This window comes from Eleutherodactylus coqui, chromosome 2 (assembly GCF_035609145.1).
Source record: "Eleutherodactylus coqui strain aEleCoq1 chromosome 2, aEleCoq1.hap1, whole genome shotgun sequence".
In the NCBI taxonomy this organism is placed as follows: Eukaryota; Metazoa; Chordata; class Amphibia; order Anura; family Eleutherodactylidae; genus Eleutherodactylus; species Eleutherodactylus coqui.
In genome coordinates this window covers 283,337,068-283,351,059 of record NC_089838.1, presented here as the reverse complement: position 1 = coordinate 283,351,059, position 13,992 = coordinate 283,337,068, and the positions used below count along the sequence as shown (strand labels likewise).

The window sequence follows — 13,992 nt, the reverse complement described above, 5'->3', positions numbered from 1 at the left end:
GATAAACAGTGCTGCAAGAGCTCCAGTGGCGCAATTGGTCAGCGCGCGCTACTTATATAGCAGTAACTGTTGAGCAATGCCGAGGTTGTGAGTTCGAGACTCACCTGGAGCATTACTTTCTTGCCGTCATCTGTTTTTTATTACTGCATTACAAGCTGATAGTTCAATGCCTAATCGCAGTTGATTTCTTTAAAACAATCGAAAAGAAAGCCACGCTTCTTCTGTGCATGTAGCCCCAGTGGCCTAATGGATAAGGCACTGGCCTCCTAAGCCAGGGATTCGAGTCCCATCTGGGGTGGTTGCCCACCTTTCATCAGTATACTGAGTTTTAGATCCAGACAGGCTTCTTTTCTGGATAAGGCGAAGATTGTGGGTACGGGTCCCATGTGGGGTGGGTGCCCACCTTTCATCAGTATACTGAGTTTTAGATCCAGACAGGCTTCTTTTCTGGATAAGGCGAAGATTGTGGGTTCGGGTCCCATGTGGGGTGGGTGCCTACCTTTCATCCAAAAGCATGTCATGTTTTATTTCCAGACTAGCTTCTTTTCTGGATAAGATTTGCCTCTTAAATAGGTCTTGAAAAATCTCGCCCAATGGTAGTCTTTACAAAGACAATAGCTATGTCCAAAGAGAAGTGTTCCTGAGCAACATTACCTATTGTTAAGGTGGAGAGCATCGCATTTTCATTAAAAACACACCACTTTGCTTTACTCTTCACTTATGGCATAGCCCACTGCATTTTCAAGGACGGGGTTTAAACTGACATAGGACTAGGTTTTCAATTGAGCAACTTTTTCCAGGCAAAAGAAGACATGGATAAATGGTGCTACAAGAGCTCCTGTGGCGCAATCGGTCAGCGCGCGGTACTTATATAGCAGTAACTGTTGAGCAATGCCGAGGTTGTGAGTTCGAGCCTCACCTGGAGCATTACTTTCTTGCCTCATCTGTCTTTTATTACTGCATTACAAGCTGATAGTTCAATGCCTAATCGCAGTTGATTTCTTTAAAACAATCGAAAAGAAAGCCACGCTTCTTCTGTGCATGTAGCCCCAGTGGCCTAATGGATAAGGCACTGGCCTCCTAAGCCAGGGATTCGAGTCCCATCTGGGGTGGTTGCCCACCTTTCATCAGTATACTGAGTTTTAGATCCAGACAGGCTTCTTTTCTGGATAAGGCGAAGATTGTGGGTTCGGGTCCCATGTGGGGTGGGTGCCCACCTTTCATCCAAAAGCATGTCGTGTTTTATTTCCAGACTGGCTTCTTTTCTGGATTACATTTGCCTCTTAAATAGGTCTTGAAAAATCTCGCCCAATGGTAGTCTTTACAAAGACAATAGCTATGTCCAAAGAGAAGTGTTCCTGAGCAACATTACCTATTGTTAAGGTGGAGAGCATCTCATTTTCATTAAAAACACACCACTTTGCTTTACTCTTCACTTATGGCATAGCCCACTGCATTTTCAAGGACGGGGTTTAAACTGACATAGGACTAGGTTTTCAATTGAGCAACTTTTTCCAGGCAAAAGAAGACATGGATAAATGGTGCTGCAAGAGCTCCAGTGGCGCAATCGGTCAGCGCGCGGTACTTATATAGCAGTAACTGTTGAGCAATGCCGAGGTTGTGAGTTCAAGCCTCACCTGGAGCATTACTTTCTTGCTGTCATCTGTCTTTTATTACTGCATTACAAGCTGATAGTTCAATGCTTAATCGCAGTTGATTTCTTTAAAACAATCGAAAAGAAAGCCACGCTTCTTCTGTGCATGTAGCCCCAGTGGCCTAATGGATAAGGCACTGGCCTCCTAAGCCAGGGATTTGAGTCCCATCTGGGGTGGTTGCCCACCTTTCATCAGTATACTGAGTTTTAGATCCAGACAGGCTTCTTTTCTGGATAAGGCGAAGATTGTGGGTTCGGGTCCCATGTGGGGTGGGTGCCCACCTTCCATCCAAAAGCATGTCTTGTTTTATTTCCAGACTGGCTTCTTTTCTGGATAACATTTGCCTCTTAAATAGGTCTTGAAAAATCTCGCCCAATGGTAGTCTTTACAAAGACAATAGCTATGTCCAAAGAGAAGTGTTCCTGAGCAACATTACCTATTGTTAAGGTGGAGAGCATCTCATTTTCATTAAAAACACACCACTTTACTTTACTCTTCACTTATGGCATAGCCCACTGCATTTTCAAGGACGGGGTTTAAACTGACATAGGACTAGGTTTTCAATTGAGCAACTTTTTCCAGGCAAAAGAAGACATGGATAAATGGTGCTGCAAGAGCTCCAGTGGCGCAGTCGGTCAGCGCGCGGTACTTATATAGCAGTAACTGTTGAGCAATGCCGAGGTTGTGAGTTCGAGCCTCACCTGGAGCATTAGTTTCTTGCTGTCATCTGTCTTTTATTACTGCATTACAAGCTGATAGTTCAATGCCTAATCGCAGTTGATTTCTTTAAAACAATCGAAAAGAAAGCCACGCTTCTTCTGTGCATGTAGCCCCAGTGGCCTAATGGATAAGGCACTGGGCTCCTAAGCCAGGGATTCGAGTCCCATCTGGGGTGGTTGCCCACCTTTCATCAGTATACTGAGTTTTAGATCCAGACAGGCTTCTTTTCTAGATAAGGCGAAGATTGTGGGTTCGAGTCCCATGTGGGGTGGGTGCCCACCTTCCATCCAAAAGCATGTCCTGTTTTATTTCCAGACTGGCTTCTTTTCTGGATAACATTTGCCTCTTAAATAGGTCTTGAAAAATCTCGCCCAATGGTAGTCTTTACAAAGACAATAGCTATGTCCAAAGAGAAGTGTTCCTGAGCAACATTACCTATTGTTAAGGTGGAGAGCATCTCATTTTCATTAAAAACACACCACTTTGCTTTACTCTTCACTTATGGCATAGCCCACTGCATTTTCAAGGACGGGGTTTAAACTGACATAGGACTAGGTTTTCAATTGAGCAACGTTTTCCAGGCAAAAGAAGACATGGATAAACAGTGCTGCAAGAGCTCCAGTGGCGCAATTGGTCAGCGCGCGCTACTTATATAGCAGTAACTGTTGAGCAATGCCGAGGTTGTGAGTTCGAGACTCACCTGGAGCATTACTTTCTTGCCGTCATCTGTTTTTTATTACTGCATTACAAGCTGATAGTTCAATGCCTAATCGCAGTTGATTTCTTTAAAACAATCGAAAAGAAAGCCACGCTTCTTCTGTGCATGTAGCCCCAGTGGCCTAATGGATAAGGCACTGGCCTCCTAAGCCAGGGATTCGAGTCCCATCTGGGGTGGTTGCCCACCTTTCATCAGTATACTGAGTTTTAGATCCAGACAGGCTTCTTTTCTGGATAAGGCGAAGATTGTGGGTACGGGTCCCATGTGGGGTGGGTGCCCACCTTTCATCAGTATACTGAGTTTTAGATCCAGACAGGCTTCTTTTCTGGATAAGGCGAAGATTGTGGGTTCGGGTCCCATGTGGGGTGGGTGCCTACCTTTCATCCAAAAGCATGTCATGTTTTATTTCCAGACTAGCTTCTTTTCTGGATAAGATTTGCCTCTTAAATAGGTCTTGAAAAATCTCGCCCAATGGTAGTCTTTACAAAGACAATAGCTATGTCCAAAGAGAAGTGTTCCTGAGCAACATTACCTATTGTTAAGGTGGAGAGCATCTCATTTTCATTAAAAACACACCACTTTGCTTTACTCTTCACTTATGGCATAGCCCACTGCATTTTCAAGGACGGGGTTTAAACTGACATAGGACTAGGTTTTCAATTGAGCAACTTTTTCCAGGCAAAAGAAGACATGGATAAATGGTGCTACAAGAGCTCCTGTGGCGCAATCGGTCAGCGCGCGGTACTTATATAGCAGTAACTGTTGAGCAATGCCGAGGTTGTGAGTTCGAGCCTCACCTGGAGCATTACTTTCTTGCCTCATCTGTCTTTTATTACTGCATTACAAGCTGATAGTTCAATGCCTAATCGCAGTTGATTTCTTTAAAACAATCGAAAAGAAAGCCACGCTTCTTCTGTGCATGTAGCCCCAGTGGCCTAATGGATAAGGCACTGGCCTCCTAAGCCAGGGATTCGAGTCCCATCTGGGGTGGTTGCCCACCTTTCATCAGTATACTGAGTTTTAGATCCAGACAGGCTTCTTTTCTGGATAAGGCGAAGATTGTGGGTTCGGGTCCCATGTGGGGTGGGTGCCCACCTTTCATCCAAAAGCATGTCGTGTTTTATTTCCAGACTGGCTTCTTTTCTGGATTACATTTGCCTCTTAAATAGGTCTTGAAAAATCTCGCCCAATGGTAGTCTTTACAAAGACAATAGCTATGTCCAAAGAGAAGTGTTCCTGAGCAACATTACCTATTGTTAAGGTGGAGAGCATCTCATTTTCATTAAAAACACACCACTTTGCTTTACTCTTCACTTATGGCATAGCCCACTGCATTTTCAAGGACGGGGTTTAAACTGACATAGGACTAGGTTTTCAATTGAGCAACTTTTTCCAGGCAAAAGAAGACATGGATAAATGGTGCTGCAAGAGCTCCAGTGGCGCAATCGGTCAGCGCGCGGTACTTATATAGCAGTAACTGTTGAGCAATGCCGAGGTTGTGAGTTCAAGCCTCACCTGGAGCATTACTTTCTTGCCGTCATCTGTCTTTTATTACTGCATTACAAGCTGATAGTTCAATGCTTAATCGCAGTTGATTTCTTTAAAACAATCGAAAAGAAAGCCACGCTTCTTCTGTGCATGTAGCCCCAGTGGCCTAATGGATAAGGCACTGGCCTCCTAAGCCAGGGATTTGAGTCCCATCTGGGGTGGTTGCCCACCTTTCATCAGTATACTGAGTTTTAGATCCAGACAGGCTTCTTTTCTGGATAAGGCGAAGATTGTGGGTTCGGGTCCCATGTGGGGTGGGTGCCCACCTTCCATCCAAAAGCATGTCTTGTTTTATTTCCAGACTGGCTTCTTTTCTGGATAACATTTGCCTCTTAAATAGGTCTTGAAAAATCTCGCCAAATGGTAGTCTTTACAAAGACAATAGCTATGTCCAAAGAGAAGTGTTCCTGAGCAACATTACCTATTGTTAAGGTGGAGAGCATCTCATTTTCATTAAAAACACACCACTTTGCTTTACTCTTCACTTATGGCATAGCCCACTGCATTTTCAAGGACGGGGTTTAAACTGACATAGGACTAGGTTTTCAATTGAGCAACTTTTTCCAGGCAAAAGAAGACATGGATAAATGGGGCTGCAAGAGCTCCTGTGGCGCAATCGGTCAGCGCGCGGTACTTATATAGCAGTAACTGTTGAGCAATGCTGAGGTTGTGAGTTCGAGCCTCACCTGGAGCATTACTTTCTTGCCGTCATCTGTCTTTTATTACTGCATTACAAGCTGATAGTTCAATGCCTAATCGCAGTTGATTTCTTTAAAACAATCGAAAAGAAAGCCACGCTTCTTCTGTGCATGTAGCCCCAGTGGCCTAATGGATAAGGCACTGGCCTCCTAAGCCAGGGATTCGAGTCCCATCTGGGGTGGTTGCCCACCTTTCATCAGTATACTGAGTTTTAGATCCAGACAGGCTTCTTTTCTGGATAAGGCGAAGATTGTGGGTTCGGGTCCCATGTGGGGTGGGTGCCCACCTTTCATCCAAAAGCATGTCGTGTTTTATTTCCAGACTGGCTTCTTTTCTGGATAACATTTGCCTCTTAAATAGGTCTTGAAAAATCTCGCCCAATGGTAGTCTTTACAAAGACAATAGCTATGTCCAAAGAGAAGTGTTCCTGAGCAACATTACCTATTGTTAAGGTGGAGAGCATCTCATTTTCATTAAAAACACACCACTTTGCTTTACTCTTCACTTATGGCATAGCCCACTGCATTTTCAAGGACGGGGTTTAAACTGACATAGGACTAGGTTTTCAATTGAGCAACTTTTTCCAGGCAAAAGAAGACATGGATAAATGGTGCTGCAAGAGCTCCAATGGCGCAATCGGTCAGCGCGCGGTACTTATATAGCAGTAACTGTTGAGCAATGCCGAGGTTGTGAGTTCGAGCCTCACCTGGAGCATTACTTTCCTGCCTCATCTGTCTTTTATTACTGCATTACAAGCTGATAGTTCAATGCCTAATCGCAGTTGATTTCTTTAAAACAATCGAAAAGAAAGCCACGCTTCTTCTGTGCATGTAGCCCCAGTGGCCTAATGGATAAGGCACTGGCCTCCTAAGCCAGGGATTCGAGTCCCATCTGGGGTGGTTGCCCACCTTTCATCAGTATACTGAGTTTTAGATCCAGACAGGCTTCTTTTCTGGATAAGGCGAAGATTGTGGGTTCGGGTCCCATGTGGGGTGGGTGCCCACCTTTCATCCAAAAGCATGTCGTGTTTTATTTCCAGACTGGCTTCTTTTCTGGATTACATTTGCCTCTTAAATAGGTCTTGAAAAATCTCGCCCAATGGTAGTCTTTACAAAGACAATAGCTATGTCCAAAGAGAAGTGTTCCTGAGCAACATTACCTATTGTTAAGGTGGAGAGCATCTCATTTTCATTAAAAACACACCACTTTGCTTTACTCTTCACTTATGGCATAGCCCACTGCATTTTCAAGGACGGGGTTTAAACTGACATAGGACTAGGTTTTCAATTGAGCAACTTTTTCCAGGCAAAAGAAGACATGGATAAATGGTGCTGCAAGAGCTCCAGTGGCGCAATCGGTCAGCGCGCGGTACTTATATAGCAGTAACTGTTGAGCAATGCCGAGGTTGTGAGTTCAAGCCTCACCTGGAGCATTACTTTCTTGCCGTCATCTGTCTTTTATTACTGCATTACAAGCTGATAGTTCAATGCTTAATCGCAGTTGATTTCTTTAAAACAATCGAAAAGAAAGCCACGCTTCTTCTGTGCATGTAGCCCCAGTGGCCTAATGGATAAGGCACTGGCCTCCTAAGCCAGGGATTTGAGTCCCATCTGGGGTGGTTGCCCACCTTTCATCAGTATACTGAGTTTTAGATCCAGACAGGCTTCTTTTCTGGATAAGGCGAAGATTGTGGGTTCGGGTCCCATGTGGGGTGGGTGCCCACCTTCCATCCAAAAGCATGTCTTGTTTTATTTCCAGACTGGCTTCTTTTCTGGATAACATTTGCCTCTTAAATAGGTCTTGAAAAATCTCGCCAAATGGTAGTCTTTACAAAGACAATAGCTATGTCCAAAGAGAAGTGTTCCTGAGCAACATTACCTATTGTTAAGGTGGAGAGCATCTCATTTTCATTAAAAACACACCACTTTGCTTTACTCTTCACTTATGGCATAGCCCACTGCATTTTCAAGGACGGGGTTTAAACTGACATAGGACTAGGTTTTCAATTGAGCAACTTTTTCCAGGCAAAAGAAGACATGGATAAATGGTGCTGCAAGAGCTCCTGTGGCGCAATCGGTCAGCGCGCGGTACTTATATAGCAGTAACTGTTGAGCAATGCTGAGGTTGTGAGTTCGAGCCTCACCTGGAGCATTACTTTCTTGCCGTCATCTGTCTTTTATTACTGCATTACAAGCTGATAGTTCAATGCCTAATCGCAGTTGATTTCTTTAAAACAATCGAAAAGAAAGCCACGCTTCTTCTGTGCATGTAGCCCCAGTGGCCTAATGGATAAGGCACTGGCCTCCTAAGCCAGGGATTCGAGTCCCATCTGGGGTGGTTGCCCACCTTTCATCAGTATACTGAGTTTTAGATCCAGACAGGCTTCTTTTCTGGATAAGGCGAAGATTGTGGGTTCGGGTCCCATGTGGGGTGGGTGCCCACCTTTCATCCAAAAGCATGTCGTGTTTTATTTCCAGACTGGCTTCTTTTCTGGATAACATTTGCCTCTTAAATAGGTCTTGAAAAATCTCGCCCAATGGTAGTCTTTACAAAGACAATAGCTATGTCCAAAGAGAAGTGTTCCTGAGCAACATTACCTATTGTTAAGGTGGAGAGCATCTCATTTTCATTAAAAACACACCACTTTGCTTTACTCTTCACTTATGGCATAGCCCACTGCATTTTCAAGGACGGGGTTTAAACTGACATAGGACTAGGTTTTCAATTGAGCAACTTTTTCCAGGCAAAAGAAGACATGGATAAATGGTGCTGCAAGAGCTCCAATGGCGCAATCGGTCAGCGCGCGGTACTTATATAGCAGTAACTGTTGAGCAATGCCGAGGTTGTGAGTTCGAGCCTCACCTGGAGCATTACTTTCCTGCCTCATCTGTCTTTTATTACTGCATTACAAGCTGATAGTTCAATGCCTAATCGCAGTTGATTTCTTTAAAACAATCGAAAAGAAAGCCACGCTTCTTCTGTGCATGTAGCCCCAGTGGCCTAATGGATAAGGCACTGGCCTCCTAAGCCAGGGATTCGAGTCCCATCTGGGGTGGTTGCCCACCTTTCATCAGTATACTGAGTTTTAGATCCAGACAGGCTTCTTTTCTGGATAAGGCGAAGATTGTGGGTTCGGGTCCCATGTGGGGTGGGTGCCCACCTTTCATCCAAAAGCATGTCGTGTTTTATTTCCAGACTGGCTTCTTTTCTGGATTACATTTGCCTCTTAAATAGGTCTTGAAAAATCTCGCCCAATGGTAGTCTTTACAAAGACAATAGCTATGTCCAAAGAGAAGTGTTCCTGAGCAACATTACCTATTGTTAAGGTGGAGAGCATCTCATTTTCATTAAAAACACACCACTTTGCTTTACTCTTCACTTATGGCATAGCCCACTGCATTTTCAAGGACGGGGTTTAAACTGACATAGGACTAGGTTTTCAATTGAGCAACTTTTTCCAGGCAAAAGAAGACATGGATAAATGGTGCTGCAAGAGCTCCAGTGGCGCAATCGGTCAGCGCGCGGTACTTATATAGCAGTAACTGTTGAGCAATGCCGAGGTTGTGAGTTCAAGCCTCACCTGGAGCATTACTTTCTTGCCGTCATCTGTCTTTTATTACTGCATTACAAGCTGATAGTTCAATGCTTAATCGCAGTTGATTTCTTTAAAACAATCGAAAAGAAAGCCACGCTTCTTCTGTGCATGTAGCCCCAGTGGCCTAATGGATAAGGCACTGGCCTCCTAAGCCAGGGATTTGAGTCCCATCTGGGGTGGTTGCCCACCTTTCATCAGTATACTGAGTTTTAGATCCAGACAGGCTTCTTTTCTGGATAAGGCGAAGATTGTGGGTTCGGGTCCCATGTGGGGTGGGTGCCCACCTTCCATCCAAAAGCATGTCTTGTTTTATTTCCAGACTGGCTTCTTTTCTGGATAACATTTGCCTCTTAAATAGGTCTTGAAAAATCTCGCCAAATGGTAGTCTTTACAAAGACAATAGCTATGTCCAAAGAGAAGTGTTCCTGAGCAACATTACCTATTGTTAAGGTGGAGAGCATCTCATTTTCATTAAAAACACACCACTTTGCTTTACTCTTCACTTATGGCATAGCCCACTGCATTTTCAAGGACGGGGTTTAAACTGACATAGGACTAGGTTTTCAATTGAGCAACTTTTTCCAGGCAAAAGAAGACATGGATAAATGGGGCTGCAAGAGCTCCTGTGGCGCAATCGGTCAGCGCGCGGTACTTATATAGCAGTAACTGTTGAGCAATGCTGAGGTTGTGAGTTCGAGCCTCACCTGGAGCATTACTTTCTTGCCGTCATCTGTCTTTTATTACTGCATTACAAGCTGATAGTTCAATGCCTAATCGCAGTTGATTTCTTTAAAACAATCGAAAAGAAAGCCACGCTTCTTCTGTGCATGTAGCCCCAGTGGCCTAATGGATAAGGCACTGGCCTCCTAAGCCAGGGATTCGAGTCCCATCTGGGGTGGTTGCCCACCTTTCATCAGTATACTGAGTTTTAGATCCAGACAGGCTTCTTTTCTGGATAAGGCGAAGATTGTGGGTTCGGGTCCCATGTGGGGTGGGTGCCCACCTTTCATCCAAAAGCATGTCGTGTTTTATTTCCAGACTGGCTTCTTTTCTGGATAACATTTGCCTCTTAAATAGGTCTTGAAAAATCTCGCCCAATGGTAGTCTTTACAAAGACAATAGCTATGTCCAAAGAGAAGTGTTCCTGAGCAACATTACCTATTGTTAAGGTGGAGAGCATCTCATTTTCATTAAAAACACACCACTTTACTTTACTCTTCACTTATGGCATAGCCCACTGCATTTTCAAGGACGGGGTTTAAACTGACATAGGACTAGGTTTTCAATTGAGCAACTTTTTCCAGGCAAAAGAAGACATGGATAAATGGTGCTGCAAGAGCTCCAGTGGCACAATCGGTCAGCGCGCGGTACTTATATAGCAGTAACTGTTGAGCAATGCCGAGGTTGTGAGTTCGAGCCTCACCTGGAGCATTACTTTCTTGCTGTCATCTGTCTTTTATTACTGCATTACAAGCTGATAGTTCAATGCCTAATCGCAGTTGATTTCTTTAAAACAATCGAAAAGAAAGCCACGCTTCTTCTGTGCATGTAGCCCCAGTGGCCTAATGGATAAGGCACTGGCCTCCTAAGCCAGGGATTCGAGTCCCATCTGGGGTGGTTGCCCACCTTTCATCAGTATACTGAGTTTTAGATCCAGACAGGCTTCTTTTCTGGATAAGGCGAAGATTGTGGGTTCGAGTCCCATGTGGGATGGGTGCCCACCTTCCATCCAAAAGCATGTCCTGTTTTATTTCCAGACTGGCTTCTTTTCTGGATAACATTTGCCTCTTAAATAGGTCTTGAAAAATCTCGCCAAATGGTAGTCTTTACAAAGACAATAGCTATGTCCAAAGAGAAGTGTTCCTGAGCAACATTACCTATTGTTAAGGTGGAGAGCATCTCATTTTCATTAAAAACACACCACTTTGCTTTACTCTTCACTTATGGCATAGCCCACTGCATTTTCAAGGACGGGGTTTAAACTGACATAGGACTAGGTTTTCAATTGAGCAACTTTTTCCAGGCAAAAGAAGACATGGACAAATGGTGCTGCAAGAGCTCCTGTGGCGCAATCGGTCAGCGCGCGGTACTTATATAGCAGTAACTGTTGAGCAATGCTGAGGTTGTGAGTTCGAGCCTCACCTGGAGCATTACTTTCTTGCCGTCATCTGTCTTTTATTACTGCATTACAAGCTGATAGTTCAATGCCTAATCGCAGTTGATTTCTTTAAAACAATCGAAAACAAAGCCACGCTTCTTCTGTGCATGTAGCCCCAGTGGCCTAATGGATAAGGCACTGGCCTCCTAAGCCAGGGATTCGAGTCCCATCTGGGGTGGTTGCCCACCTTTCATCAGTATACTGAGTTTTAGATCCAGACAGGCTTCTTTTCTGGATAAGGCGAAGATTGTGGGTTCGGGTCCCATGTGGGGTGGGTGCCCACCTTTCATCCAAAAGCATGTCGTGTTTTATTTCCAGACTGGCTTCTTTTCTGGATAACATTTGCCTCTTAAATAGGTCTTGAAAAATCTCGCCCAATGGTAGTCTTTACAAAGACAATAGCTATGTCCAAAGAGAAGTGTTCCTGAGCAACATTACCTATTGTTAAGGTGGAGAGCATCTCATTTTCATTAAAAACACACCACTTTGCTTTACTCTTCACTTATGGCATAGCCCACTGCATTTTCAAGGACGGGGTTTAAACTGACATAGGACTAGGTTTTCAATTGAGCAACTTTTTCCAGGCAAAAGAAGACATGGATAAATGGTGCTGCAAGAGCTCCAATGGCGCAATCGGTCAGCGCGCGGTACTTATATAGCAGTAACTGTTGAGCAATGCCGAGGTTGTGAGTTCGAGCCTCACCTGGAGCATTACTTTCTTGCCGTCATCTGTCTTTTATTACTGCATTACAAGCTGATAGTTCAATGCTTAATCGCAGTTGATTTCTTTAAAACAATCGAAAAGAAAGCCACGCTTCTTCTGTGCATGTAGCCCCAGTGGCCTAATGGATAAGGCACTGGCCTCCTAAGCCAGGGATTGTGGGTTCGAGTCCCATCTGGGGTGGTTGCCCACCTTTCATCCAAAAGCATGTCGTGTTTTATTTCCAGACTGGCTTCTTTTCTGGATAACATTTGCCTCTTAAATAGGTCTTGAAAAATCTCGCTCAATGGTAGTCTTTACAAAGACAATAGCTATGTCCAAAGAGAAGTGTTCCTGAGCAACATTACCTATTGTTAAGGTGGAGAGCATCTCATTTTCATTAAAAACACACCACTTTGCTTTACTCTTCACTTATGGCATAGCCCACTGCATTTTCAAGGACGGGGTTTAAACTGACATAGGACTAGGTTTTCAATTGAGCAACTTTTTCCAGGCAAAAGAAGACATGGATAAATGGTGCTGCAAGAGCTCCAGTGGCGCAATCGGTCAGCGCGCGGTACTTATATAGCAGTAACTGTTGAGCAATGCCGAGGTTGTGAGTTCGAGCCTCACCTGGAGCATTACTTTCTTGCCGTCATCTGTCTTTTATTACTGCATTACAAGCTGATAGTTCAATGCTTAATCGCAGTTGATTTCTTTAAAACAATCGAAAAGAAAGCCACGCTTCTTCTGTGCATGTAGCCCCAGTGGCCTAATGGATAAGGCACTGGCCTCCTAAGCCAGGGATTGTGGGTTCGAGTCCCATCTGGGGTGGTTGCCCACCTTTCATCAGTATACTGAGTTTTAGATCCAGACAGGCTTCTTTTCTGGATAAGGCGAAGATTGTGGGTTCGGGTCCCATGTGGGGTGGGTGCCCACCTTTCATCCAAAAGCATGTCGTGTTTTATTTCCAGACTGGCTTCTTTTCTGGATAACATTTGCCTCTTAAATAGGTCTTGAAAAATCTCGCCCAATGGTAGTCTTTACAAAGACAATAGCTATGTCCAAAGAGAAGTGTTCCTGAGCAACATTACCTATTGTTAAGGTGGAGAGCATCTCATTTTCATTAAAAACACACCACTTTGCTTTACTCTTCACTTATGGCATAGCCCACTGCATTTTCAAGGACGGGGTTTAAACTGACATAGGACTAGGTTTTCAATTGAGCAACTTTTTCCAGGCAAAAGAAGACATGGATAAATGGTGCTGCAAGAGCTCCAATGGCGCAATCGGTCAGCGCGCGGTACTTATATAGCAGTAACTGTTGAGCAATGCCGAGGTTGTGAGTTCGAGCCTCACCTGGAGCATTACTTTCTTGCCGTCATCTGTCTTTTATTACTGCATTACAAGCTGATAGTTCAATGCTTAATCGCAGTTGATTTCTTTAAAACAATCGAAAAGAAAGCCACGCTTCTTCTGTGCATGTAGCCCCAGTGGCCTAATGGATAAGGCACTGGCCTCCTAAGCCAGGGATTGTGGGTTCGAGTCCCATCTGGGGTGGTTGCCCACCTTTCATCAGTATACTGAGTTGCCCACCTTTCATCAGTATACTGAGTTTTAGATCCAGACAGGCTTCTTTTCTGGATAAGGCGAAGATTGTGGGTTCGAGTCCCATGTGGGGTGGGTGCCCACCTTCCATCCAAAAGCATGTTGTGTTTTATTTCCAGACTGGCTTCTTTTCTGGATAACATTTGCCTTCTAAATAGGTCTTGAAAAATCTCGCCCAATGGTAGTCTTTACAAAGACAATAGCTATGTCCAAAGAGAAGTGTTCCTGAGCAACATTACCTATTGTTAAGGTGGAGAGCATCTCATTTTCATTAAAAACACACCACTTTGCTTTACTCTTCACTTATGGCATAGCCCACTGCATTTTCAAGGACGGGGTTTAAACTGACATAGGACTAGGTTTTCAATTGAGCAACTTTTTCCAGGCAAAAGAAGACATGGATAAATGGTGCTGCAAGAGCTCCAGTGGCGCAATCGGTCAGCGCGCGGTACTTATATAGCAGTAACTGTTGAGCAATGCCGAGGTTGTGAGTTCGAGCCTCACCTGGAGCATTACTTTCTTGCCGTCATCTGTCTTTTATTACTGCATTACAAGCTGATAGTTCAATGCTTAATCGCAGTTGATTTCTTT

General features: G+C 44.3%; 21 non-coding genes across 21 annotated transcripts; all 21 read left to right on the top strand.

Moving 5' to 3' along the window:
- The first annotated feature begins 834 nt into the window (after positions 1-834).
- TRNAI-UAU (transfer RNA isoleucine (anticodon UAU)) lies at positions 835-927 on the top strand. Its single transcript is given in 2 exon segments — positions 835-872; positions 892-927. It is a non-coding gene; the product is annotated as a tRNA-Ile (tRNA).
- Positions 928-1,552: 625 nt separating this feature from the next.
- TRNAI-UAU (transfer RNA isoleucine (anticodon UAU)) lies at positions 1,553-1,645 on the top strand. Its single transcript is given in 2 exon segments — positions 1,553-1,590; positions 1,610-1,645. It is a non-coding gene; the product is annotated as a tRNA-Ile (tRNA).
- Positions 1,646-2,271: 626 nt separating this feature from the next.
- Positions 2,272-2,364, top strand: TRNAI-UAU (transfer RNA isoleucine (anticodon UAU)). Its single transcript is given in 2 exon segments — positions 2,272-2,309; positions 2,329-2,364. It is a non-coding gene; the product is annotated as a tRNA-Ile (tRNA).
- Positions 2,365-3,805: 1,441 nt separating this feature from the next.
- Positions 3,806-3,898, top strand: TRNAI-UAU (transfer RNA isoleucine (anticodon UAU)). Its single transcript is given in 2 exon segments — positions 3,806-3,843; positions 3,863-3,898. It is a non-coding gene; the product is annotated as a tRNA-Ile (tRNA).
- Positions 3,899-4,523: 625 nt separating this feature from the next.
- TRNAI-UAU (transfer RNA isoleucine (anticodon UAU)) lies at positions 4,524-4,616 on the top strand. The gene is given in 2 exon segments: positions 4,524-4,561; positions 4,581-4,616. It is a non-coding gene; the product is annotated as a tRNA-Ile (tRNA).
- Positions 4,617-5,242: 626 nt separating this feature from the next.
- TRNAI-UAU (transfer RNA isoleucine (anticodon UAU)) lies at positions 5,243-5,335 on the top strand. The gene is given in 2 exon segments: positions 5,243-5,280; positions 5,300-5,335. It is a non-coding gene; the product is annotated as a tRNA-Ile (tRNA).
- Positions 5,336-5,961: 626 nt separating this feature from the next.
- On the top strand, positions 5,962-6,054 carry TRNAI-UAU (transfer RNA isoleucine (anticodon UAU)). Its single transcript is given in 2 exon segments — positions 5,962-5,999; positions 6,019-6,054. It is a non-coding gene; the product is annotated as a tRNA-Ile (tRNA).
- A 625-nt stretch (positions 6,055-6,679) lies between these two features.
- On the top strand, positions 6,680-6,772 carry TRNAI-UAU (transfer RNA isoleucine (anticodon UAU)). Its single transcript is given in 2 exon segments — positions 6,680-6,717; positions 6,737-6,772. It is a non-coding gene; the product is annotated as a tRNA-Ile (tRNA).
- Positions 6,773-7,398: 626 nt separating this feature from the next.
- On the top strand, positions 7,399-7,491 carry TRNAI-UAU (transfer RNA isoleucine (anticodon UAU)). The gene is given in 2 exon segments: positions 7,399-7,436; positions 7,456-7,491. It is a non-coding gene; the product is annotated as a tRNA-Ile (tRNA).
- Positions 7,492-8,117: 626 nt separating this feature from the next.
- TRNAI-UAU (transfer RNA isoleucine (anticodon UAU)) lies at positions 8,118-8,210 on the top strand. Its single transcript is given in 2 exon segments — positions 8,118-8,155; positions 8,175-8,210. It is a non-coding gene; the product is annotated as a tRNA-Ile (tRNA).
- Positions 8,211-8,835: 625 nt separating this feature from the next.
- Positions 8,836-8,928, top strand: TRNAI-UAU (transfer RNA isoleucine (anticodon UAU)). Its single transcript is given in 2 exon segments — positions 8,836-8,873; positions 8,893-8,928. It is a non-coding gene; the product is annotated as a tRNA-Ile (tRNA).
- Positions 8,929-9,554: 626 nt separating this feature from the next.
- TRNAI-UAU (transfer RNA isoleucine (anticodon UAU)) lies at positions 9,555-9,647 on the top strand. Its single transcript is given in 2 exon segments — positions 9,555-9,592; positions 9,612-9,647. It is a non-coding gene; the product is annotated as a tRNA-Ile (tRNA).
- Positions 9,648-10,273: 626 nt separating this feature from the next.
- TRNAI-UAU (transfer RNA isoleucine (anticodon UAU)) lies at positions 10,274-10,366 on the top strand. Its single transcript is given in 2 exon segments — positions 10,274-10,311; positions 10,331-10,366. It is a non-coding gene; the product is annotated as a tRNA-Ile (tRNA).
- A 626-nt stretch (positions 10,367-10,992) lies between these two features.
- On the top strand, positions 10,993-11,085 carry TRNAI-UAU (transfer RNA isoleucine (anticodon UAU)). The gene is given in 2 exon segments: positions 10,993-11,030; positions 11,050-11,085. It is a non-coding gene; the product is annotated as a tRNA-Ile (tRNA).
- Positions 11,086-11,711: 626 nt separating this feature from the next.
- On the top strand, positions 11,712-11,804 carry TRNAI-UAU (transfer RNA isoleucine (anticodon UAU)). The gene is given in 2 exon segments: positions 11,712-11,749; positions 11,769-11,804. It is a non-coding gene; the product is annotated as a tRNA-Ile (tRNA).
- Positions 11,805-11,924: 120 nt separating this feature from the next.
- On the top strand, positions 11,925-11,997 carry TRNAR-CCU (transfer RNA arginine (anticodon CCU)). Its single transcript has one exon. It is a non-coding gene; the product is annotated as a tRNA-Arg (tRNA).
- A 344-nt stretch (positions 11,998-12,341) lies between these two features.
- On the top strand, positions 12,342-12,434 carry TRNAI-UAU (transfer RNA isoleucine (anticodon UAU)). The gene is given in 2 exon segments: positions 12,342-12,379; positions 12,399-12,434. It is a non-coding gene; the product is annotated as a tRNA-Ile (tRNA).
- Positions 12,435-12,554: 120 nt separating this feature from the next.
- TRNAR-CCU (transfer RNA arginine (anticodon CCU)) lies at positions 12,555-12,627 on the top strand. The gene has a single exon. It is a non-coding gene; the product is annotated as a tRNA-Arg (tRNA).
- Positions 12,628-13,067: 440 nt separating this feature from the next.
- Positions 13,068-13,160, top strand: TRNAI-UAU (transfer RNA isoleucine (anticodon UAU)). The gene is given in 2 exon segments: positions 13,068-13,105; positions 13,125-13,160. It is a non-coding gene; the product is annotated as a tRNA-Ile (tRNA).
- A 120-nt stretch (positions 13,161-13,280) lies between these two features.
- On the top strand, positions 13,281-13,353 carry TRNAR-CCU (transfer RNA arginine (anticodon CCU)). Its single transcript has one exon. It is a non-coding gene; the product is annotated as a tRNA-Arg (tRNA).
- A 467-nt stretch (positions 13,354-13,820) lies between these two features.
- On the top strand, positions 13,821-13,913 carry TRNAI-UAU (transfer RNA isoleucine (anticodon UAU)). The gene is given in 2 exon segments: positions 13,821-13,858; positions 13,878-13,913. It is a non-coding gene; the product is annotated as a tRNA-Ile (tRNA).
- Positions 13,914-13,992: the final 79 nt, after the last annotated feature.